Genomic DNA, 7,972 nt, shown 5'->3' with positions numbered 1-7,972 from the left:
AAGAGCTGTGCATGAGCTTATTCCTTATCTTTTTATACTTGATAGTCTGCGGCTTACAAAAAACAATAGTCAAGGATTCACTGAGTTTGCTAATGAATTCCGTATGTAGCTCCTGTGCCAACTGTTTGCTGCCTACATGTAGAATGCACCAACGTCCTCCACAGCTCCTCCAGTGTGGTACCGTGCCAGGAATGGGCTGCTGGTCTCTGCTGGTAGCACGGCATTGACGGAGCCCCAGCCGACCTCACCCCCTGCTGCCTTTGGAGGGAGGGAGGGAGGTGTGCGGGGGGTGAGGTCGGCTGGAGGAGGGCCTGGCATGCTCTCACACGGAGCTTTCAGCTGGGAGCCAGCAGGTGAGCAGGGGCAGGCTGTAACTAGCCAGCGCAACCCTGACCTTTCCCCGGACTAAATTACACTTGGAGAGCATTTCGTAACCAAAAAATCTGGACATTTACAAGGAACTGTGAGGTATGTTTGATACATGCATGCTAGTTTTAATCCAAAAGAAAAACACTGAGAATATTTCACTTTTTATCTTATCCACCTCACTGGGGGGGGGGGGAACCCAAAAAACTCAGTCTTAGCAGCTATGACTTCTGGGTGCCTCTTGCTTTTTGTCCATAAACTGTCCTGACAAGTTTATCAATGCTGGAAAAGAGTTTATTTTTTTCCACAAAGAAAACATGGTATCCTAGGTTGACAGTACAGGGAATTTGCATATCTTTCCTGCACTAAAGCAATCCTACGTTTGAAAATATTCTTGAATCTTGTCAAATCTTCTAACCAAATTGCTCAAACCTTGGGTGTCAGGGAGCAGCATTGCTTATGCGTTTGGAGAACAGTGCCCTCAGGGAAAATTTTCCCAGTGTGCAGTCAGCTTGATGCAGCGAGGGTTGCGAGTAGAACAGATGATAGTGTGCTCTTTATAAATACACATACAGTTAAGCTCAATTTGCTAATATATTTATGTCTCTTACTAGCCTAATTCTGCAAATGAATAGTGCCCTACATCTGCTGCCAAAGTTGAATGCATAAAGCACCAAAAGGTTGTGCCTTAGGTGCTAAATTGCAAAACACATTTCACAGTCATGTCTGTTGAACAAATACATGGTTGTACTGTGTCAAGTTTCTCAAGTCCAGAAGCAATCATTATCTAGGAGCTATTGAAACCCCTTTAATTCTAGTTAAAAGTACGATTTTTGGTGAAACACCTAAAATTTCAAGGCTGAAAATACGCCATGACCCATCTGTTTTGAGTCCTATACTTGGTCCTAGTTCATCTCTGGTGTAAGGAAAATGCATGATTTTGTTTTTCGCACGCTTATGTGTCTTAAATAGCTTGGATGGACACAGGCCAGGACTTGCAATCTGTGAGATCGATGGGATTTTCCTGGGTAAGAAATGAAGGTTTAAGCCGCCTGTTTTTTTGTTCGTTTTTTTTTACTTTGGTATTTCATTAGTGTGGTAGATAGTTTATCAGTTTGCTGAAGTCATGCTAATGATGCCTTCTACCTATTTAGTCACAAAAATAAGGTACTGGGAGCTACATTCTTTTCGTCTTTCATAGACTCAACCCAAGAGCAGCCTTTTACCTGCCTTTAAATGCTGTTTTTCTCAAGGACACTTCCAATTGTTTTAGATTCATCCAGCCATGCATTTTTCAGAGGAAGCAGAAAAATGTAGAAAGGACAGAACTTGTCCAAAGGATTAAATAGCACATCTCATATGTGGAAAATATACATTTGAAAAATTAAAGAATGCAAACCAAAGGCAGTCAAGATCAATTGCTGAAGTGCTGAATCTCGGGTTGAGGCTCTGCCACATGGAGCTGGAGCCATACTGCCCTGAGAGATGATTTCAGAAGCCAGGCATCCAGCCTCACTCCCTGGAAAACAGCAATCATGTACCCAGGTAAACACTGCAGATTCATATCTGAAATGCAGAGTTTCAGAAGCTTCAAAAACAAACAAACAAATAACCCTCAAGCAAGAAAGGGCTTGCTTTCTTTTGGATTCTGCAAGGCCTGAATGAAGAAGAAAAAAGGTTTATGTGCTCAAATACAGACATAATACGGAATGTATAGATACTACATGTAAATGTATTTTTTAAAGCTGGTGTGGACTGTTTCTGAGATTAAAAAATTACGAGTATGAAATAACTCTCCACTGGAATGTAGTTATTCAACACTCGAGAGAGAGTGACTTCAAACCCCTACTTAATGTAAGCTTGATCACAGTTTTATATAGGATCAGTGTTCTGTTGTGGCTCACTTTCTTTCCTCCTTTATTTTTGGCACTTATAATCAAGACACAGAAAATATCCACGTTTCTTCTTTAAATGCTATCAAGTTGGAATTTTAAATTGTTCACATTGTGTGCAGTGGCAGCTATTACCATAGATCTTGAAGCAGTTGCTCTCAGCTAGATGTGGTATTTCCTGTGATTTTAAAAAAGGAAAGCAGAAGCTTAATGTGTACTATTTAGTTACCTGTAGATATCTAAAAGACTCCACGTGACAGTAACCAAAATATGAAAAACAGAAGACATGAAATGTTATATTTTACAGTAATTTGCCCCATGGAAAAGAAGAAAATCTTGACCTACTTGAGGAAAACGGGTTATTATATTCATTCTGCTTATCCAGAAAATACAATTTGACATGCAAGTAAACCATAAAGTTATAAGAAGGAACAAGTTAAGTCATGCCAGTTGTTAGGAGTAATTCTGCAGCTCTCTCTCTGGCAGAAATGCTCATTGAAGTCGTCGGGAATTAGGCATGCGAAGAGACTGAGGAATTGCATCCCGGTTATTGTGGTTATTTAGAGGTAGGGCAAGTACAAGGGAATTACAGTCTTGGCCTCCTAAGTCGGAACGGCTGCACAAGCTCAGTGTGTTCCAGGGATTAACGTGCTGCTCGTGGGAGCTGCTGAAGGCACTAGTGCAGTGGCAGGGTTGCAGTACCCTTTCTTGAGTTTAACGCTGTCTTAGGTCTGTTGCAGTAGATGTCCAAAGTGCCTCCATAGCTGATGTTTAGGCATGCAGCGACAGTGTTCAATTCTTCATTGGCATGGTAGTTTCTTACTCAGCTCAGAGAAAGAGTTCCTCATCTCAGAGCGAGAGCCAGACCAGTCAGCAGGTTGGATATGGAGTTCATCCAAGTCCTGAGGCTCAAGGTGCAAGTTCATAATTAGCTAAAACCAATTCAAGTCTACGGTGCTGGCAGAAAGACAGTCCCACCCCTCTTCCCATCTCTAGGAAAGCCACAAGGGTAGTCTTCACCCTTTCTCCTCTTGTTGAAACTGTGCTGCCACTCAGCAAAAAAAATTACGCTTCTCTGAGCCAAAGCAGATTTTAAGGCAAACCTAGCGGTTAGCATATTGCCCTGGAGAGCTCAATCTACAGTCCCAGTCTGACAACTGTCCAGGTACTTCACACCGAACAGCTTTCTGAGAAGAGTGTGATGGTGTCACGTACTCTGCAGGCCAGCCTTGCAGAGTTTGTGTCATCTGAAAAAGGCTTGACAAGAGAACAGTATGCAGTGACGGGACTTTTGTAACACGTGTACGTGTGAATGTGGGGAGACGCAGGCCATGTAACGCTTCTTGGTTTGTCCGCTGTTAGAAAGCCTCTGGTGTAACACCAAACCTACACAGGGGTAAGACTTTTCTGTGGCAGATGTCTCCTATTTGAAAACATATGTCTGGAAAAGACCCAAGAAGAAGATGAAGATGCTTTATTACTATGGTGGTAAGATACCAGTGGATAGATGGGTGATCTCAAGAATTTTCTACTTGTACACTTCAATCATTCATTTTCATCAGTGAGAGTTGAAGTTCATGCTGATTTTTGATAGTGCCTTATATAGAAAAATCACTTTCCATGGCCCATATTTATGTTATTCTCATTATTTACTGACAGCAGAATTATACATTAAGACATTTCTTGCAGAACAAGAAACTTTAGTCTTTCCTGCAGCACAGCTAGAATATTTTACAGTGCAGTGTGTCAGAACATAGGAGCAACAAATTGTAAGGCATGCAAAGCATATCTGCCTCTCAAGTTCAGTTAGAGATTTCTTTTTTAGTTCATATCTTTCAAGATAGTTTGGCAAAGCATAGCACAATCCCTTCAAAATAGTGCTGTTTTATTGGATGGATGTTAGTTAACCCAGCTTAAAGCACCATGAACAACCCTTAGAGCTGATATTCCTATTGCAATATAAACCTTGAGCTATAGTTAATATTTCTCCTCCCCAATTTGTATGTTGGCTTATTTTATGAAGATTTCAATGATATTCTGTTTGTTAGATGACAGCATGGGTAACTGAATTATAGAATCAAAATAGTTTAAGTTATTGTCTTTTGTTAAGCATCGTTTCCAATGTTTGAACTTACATTTGGTTATTTTCCTTTGCAGCTTATTGATGCCTATGTCTAGAGCCTTCCACAAATGAGATGAGACATTTTACTTGTAAGTGAAACCTAGATTTAAAGGTAAATGATAAGCTCTTCTATTTCTTGAACTTGTAGTTAATGAAATGAAAGAGCCTTTTTCTATGTTTTCCGTATCTATGTGATGCTCACATTTCTGGTGAGCATCACGTTCCTTGGGCATCACACTACTAAGAAGACACAAATAGGAGAGAGTTTGGGGAAAACAACTTTCAGATGTACCAAGACAGATTAAAAGAGCTGTATATCTTCAGTTCACTTGAAACCAAGACTGATTTTAGATTTTTCTCTAGTCCTGACATGCAACTCTGACAGTTGTGTACCTGCAGTTCCAGCCGCAACATGATCCAAGTGTGAGATCCATGAGAGCAGAAAGTCGGCAGGAGTCTGAGAAGCCACAGGACCCTGATAAATGGCATTTTCTAGCATAAAAATCAGGAATAGTAAAATACAATCCAAACAAAATTGGAGGGAGACTAAGTCAGTTTGAATTTCAGGCTTTCAAGTGCCTCATATGTGAGCTTGCTTCCTCTTTGTATAAATATTTTTTTGATTTTGATCCTGCAGACCTTCTGCTTCCTAACTTCCATCGACTTCATTCTTGGATTTTATTGGGACAGTGATTTCTGGAAAAGACAACTGCTTTACCTGCTCTCCAGACTTTCAAAATCTGACCCAGGTGGCAGCTATAACTGTTATGAAAGCACACAGAAAATGAACATGAATACATCTAACTGTGTAATAAGAATAAATATCTTGTCAATTTGGTTAATCTCAGGACTGAGCACTGAACATCTGGATACACTTTATCTCGGGAGCTGGGAAACTCTTCTCAAAATTCTGTCATGGCACATCCCCTCCGGCCCTGCTGTTCAAGTGTTTGACATTGCTGCAACAAAGATTGCTAATCTTGCTAAATGGTGAGCACTCATCTGCTCAGGGCTACTGTAGTCTGAAGCTGAAGAACTTACATAATGCCTCGTCCGAGTCAGGCTTTAACTTGGCATCACTGCAGTGAAAGATTAGCAAGGTAACCTGTTGCATCATCTGCCACTTGTCGTTACCTTGGGATGACATGCTGTCAGCTCCTGAACTTCCCCATTCAGGACTTTAAACTAGCCTTACATTTTCTAGAATACCAGATAATCCAGAAAATTGCAGGCTTTCTTGATACATGTTAGGACAAAAGACTTTGCTTTAAAGGTCATTGTTTTAAAACAATTTCTTTCGTAATAATTGTTTTCAAAAATCACAGAACTTGAGAGATCAGAAATATGGAGAGCATATTGCCAAAAGGAAGTAAGATCTTCAGCAAGCAGAAAGATCTTGACAAAACTTACCTACTCCTAAACTATCATATGGCCGTTCCTTAGAAGGGACAAATAAACTAGTAAAGCATTTAATCCATTCTTTGCTCTCTGCAGCTCGTTTATCACTTCTTCAAACTAATGCTCTTCTGTAGCAATCTCAGTGAAATGCAGCATTTCTTGAATTCACTGATACCTGTGACTTTCAGTGTAATTCAATGGAAGGGACTGAATGATAAGGAAAGCTGTCAGTCTAATGGCCATCCACCAACACTAAACAAGAGGTGTCAGCACAGGTACTGGGTGTTGGGACATCAGCATAGAACTGACCTAACCTGAGAGGACAAGGTTTTAACTCAGCTGACTCTCAATTTGTTATGTCAGATGCTTACAGATCCACAGATACAAAACCTGACATCTTTTAAGGTTCCCATTTTGCAAAGTCTATGTATCTCTGTATATTCTCTCCTTTTTTAAAAAATTGATGTTTAAGGCTTCTTTCTTTAAACAATAGCAGTAAAATAACTTCCGTGATCAAAGCTACTATAACAAATCAGCATGTGTAGAAAGGAGTAAAATCTTTTATTTGTATTGATCTTGTACATAGATCTGGTATCTTTGAAAGTATTTCAGTATGGCAGAGGCTGCTTGGTGGAAAAGCCTGAATCGTGACTACTACTGAAATCCCTCTGCAGTGTTGTGACGTGCATAAGCCCCATGGAATGCCACATTTTTAATTACATTTTTCATGTGGCATTACACAGAACATAGAAAATGAGATGATCAACTTGAGAAAAAAGCTAGCTTGGGAACTCTTCAGTGTTTGAAGGAGAAAATCTAAGAGAAATTGAGTTTAATATTTGTGCTACAGTAGTAAGCAAAGGTAGTGTTGCTAGAGGCTACATGAATCACAGAACAGGTCCTGTGAATAAGATGGCAAAGATGCCAACTACGAGGCTAAAGCAAACCTGTAACATGCCGCTCGTAAAACAGTTGCACACATCATTATCTTCCCAGAAACTTTTATTGAGTACACTACCAGAAATAGGGCCCGGAACATGAGTTTCCCGTGTTAAGAAAGTGCCATAAAGATCTGTTCAAGGTGACTTCAGCTGATACGGGGTCATACTGGAAAACAAAAAATGTGCTCAGGTCTAGTGATGCAAGAACCCTCTTATCAATTTTTCTTGAGGAGGATCTCACCCACCAAATATTTTGCTAGACGTCTAGTCTGCCTGTGAGTTGTAAAGCTGCTGAAAATCAGACTTTGATCTCATTTGTGACCGGTATATGGGACCAAAGCAATGCTTCTCAATCATTCCTGAGTCACCTGACCATTTAGTGGCCTGATGAGGCATTTAATAGATCAGCTGTTATATTTTGTGAGGCCTTTGATAAATACATGGGTACCTTGACTTTCATTGCTTTTCTGGACAGGGTATAGAACTGGCAGATTGCCAAAGATAGTATCTGCCGTGTTTTATGAAATGAGGTAAACGATAAAAAGACTCTAGCTGTTGGACTGAGTATACCAAGACTGGGTTTGCACATACCTGTTGTTGTAATATGTGTCACAGAAAATGACATAGGATTAGATATCCACATCTTCAAAAGGGATTTAACCTGCTTCATGCATATCCTACAGAAAAACTGCTGGCTGGAATCCAGCCCGCAGTAACTGATTTTGAAATGTCTGGTATGTTTCCTGCAGATCTTCCTAGTCGACATCTTCAGTAGCAAGAGCAAGGAGTTAGTTTAGTCCAGCGATAGCTATCTGGAGCCCGCTGGGCAGTTGATAAAGGGAATAGCCACAGCAAACCTCCGTGTTTGCATCCCCTATGCATCAGCCACCCCACACCACACAGGTGTGTCTTTGTGGGTGTGGATGGCTGAGAGGTCATCTACCGTAAGACATTGCTACGTACCTCAACATAAATACAACCTGTGCTGCCATCAGGAGGTGGGACTTACATGTTCCACAGTGACAACAAAAATCAGTGGTCGTGTTTCTTCTGAAGGAACTGTTCTGCCAGAAGCAGGTAGCAGTAGAAGGCCTCTGAGCTCTCTATCCACCTGCTCCTTGTCTTGGGCCATCCCTGCCTCTTTCTAAATGGTCCTACTTGATCTCAGTAAGGAAACAGACCACAGATGGAAACCAGGGGATTCTATCCTCAGTTCAGGAACCTCTGTGTAGATAGCACATAGCTTATTATAA

Source organism: Pygoscelis adeliae, unplaced genomic scaffold (assembly GCF_000699105.1).
Source record: "Pygoscelis adeliae isolate BGI_AS28 unplaced genomic scaffold, ASM69910v1 Scaffold4, whole genome shotgun sequence".
NCBI lineage: Eukaryota > Metazoa > Chordata > Aves > Sphenisciformes > Spheniscidae > Pygoscelis > Pygoscelis adeliae.
The sequence above is the reverse complement of the archived record's forward strand: the minus strand, read 5'-3'. Positions refer to the sequence as shown.